General features: G+C 27.1%; 1 non-coding gene across 1 annotated transcript; it reads right to left on the minus strand.

Annotated features, from left to right (window-relative positions):
- Nucleotides 1-273: 273 nt before the first annotated feature.
- LOC131029470 (U4 spliceosomal RNA) lies at nt 274-424 on the minus strand. The gene has a single exon (XR_009102782.1). It is a non-coding gene; the product is annotated as a U4 spliceosomal RNA (small nuclear RNA).
- Between the last annotated feature and the right edge of the window lie 1,682 nt (nt 425-2,106).

The following is a 2,106-nucleotide window of genomic DNA, read 5'->3' on the forward strand; positions in this document are numbered from 1 at the left end:
TTGCCCGATCCTATAATATGCAAAGCGTATGAGTACTCAAATTATGTTTAAGATATATTCTTATTAGATCATTCATCCTAGGTGTTATATTTAAGCATTAAAGTCAACCTAAGTGATATTTTAAGCACAAATAAAATATATATAAGAAATAGTAATTAATTTATTATCATCATTTTACAAATCATTTCTTATTGGAAACATAATTTGATTAATATAGATAGGCTATTGGACATATTTATAATCCAGAATCCAATTTTAGTTTTAGATTTGTGGGTCTAAGCCAGAGGCAGACCCTTCAAAAATTCTCGATGGCCTCTCTCGTGGAGGAAGGCCAATGAGGGGGTTTGGAAATAGTTTTCAACCAGCAATTGACGCGCCTCGGTTATAACCTCACTAGCTGCGTCATTGCCCCAAGCGCAAAGATAGTTAATTTACCCTTCTATTCCATTTTATATAGCATTCGCATCCTCCAGGTATTTTTGCACATTACATGTGGGATTAAACTGCTGCTTCGATTGCACTGTGGACTGCTCCAACTGTTTTATATTTTCCCGATTTTAGCAGTGGGCAGATAATTTTATATAAAATGAACATTTTAATTTTAGCTGCATATTTTTGTATGATGAAGAGATGGATTCATTTTTAACCATGGATGATATTAAAAATGAATTTGATGTGCTGATATGCTCACTAAAATGTATATGTAGTTTGAATAGGAGGTAAAATAAAATTGATCAATTTTTAAGTTTATCTAATAAATGATTTTTTATATTCATTAATATTTTTTAAGATAATTTTTCTAATAAGTCATGTTATAAAAATAATATATATTTTTTACTTAGTTTAAATAGTTTGTATAATTTTGGTGGTAGGTATAGAATCATCATGTGGTTTGCATAATGGATGTTAGGTTGAACTGGTTACAATTTCTTTATAAAAAGTTTGTATTTTTGTTAAGTTTGATCATAAATAATATTTTAAATTGTTTTAGACTATAAAAATTTTGAACAATCAAAATTTAAGAATTTAAAAAAATTAATATTTAAATAAATGGCTTTTTATTTCTTTTTGTTTGATTTGTAACAAATATTATAAATCATGTAATTTTTCATGTTTATTAATTACTATATAATAATTATCTAATTTTATCTTGATCTCTTTAAAAAAAACTTTACATTGCCCTCCTTTTTTTTCTAATCCTGTTTTCTTGGTTCTTTGTGTTCCACAAACCCACACACATTCCATCCAAATTGGCACATGTTGTGTCTATAGTGGAACATTGGGATTCATATTGTCTTTATAGAATCTCATTGTGGTGGGTTATTTTTTAGTTCAACAAGTTTATATATTTTAATTAATTCATATTCTTTTAATCAATTAATTTTTATTTTTATAATGTTAATATCCTTTTTCATTCATATTTCAAGTTTCAAAATATAATAAAAGCATATTTTGATACATAAAGTTAAATTGTGTGACCTATTTTCCTCTAGTTTTGATACAGTTTAACTTTTTAAATACATAAAGTGGCCCAAAAAATCTAGAATTATTTAAATATAAAAACTTGTAAAAAATTAAATGCATAAATTGATGGCAAAGTCCATGTTGTAGGCATCTAGATAGTGCTAAGTTCAAATCTTCTTCAATACAAAAAAATATTATCTCCTTCAAATTTTATTTTCATGCATACTTCATCAAATTTTACTATTATTTTTTCGCTACCAACTTTTAAAAAAATATCAATTTATCTCACTTGCTAGATTTAACTTCTACTCAAAGTTTTTTGGGCAAGTAATCGACCATTGAGTTGCCCTCTCAATAGATATGATTAATTAGTTAGTCATCAAACTTCGATAGTATGTCAATGGCTTTTTCCAATAAATTGCTAAGTTTCCATCCTTGTAATGATTTTTGTCTTATTGCATTGATAACTAATAATGAATCACCTTCAATTTCCTTTTAGAAATCTTTTTGACATTCTATCAATCATCTTTTCTTCCTAATCTTGAATTTTGTAAACTACACCTAAAGTACCCAGGTATCTTCTAGAATCCCCACCGAAGTTGATCTTGAATCATCTATGTTGTGGCATTTGCATTTGACATC

The sequence above is a fragment of the Cryptomeria japonica genome, chromosome 4 (genome assembly GCF_030272615.1).
Source record: "Cryptomeria japonica chromosome 4, Sugi_1.0, whole genome shotgun sequence".
Classification (NCBI taxonomy): Eukaryota; Viridiplantae; Streptophyta; class Pinopsida; order Cupressales; family Cupressaceae; genus Cryptomeria; species Cryptomeria japonica.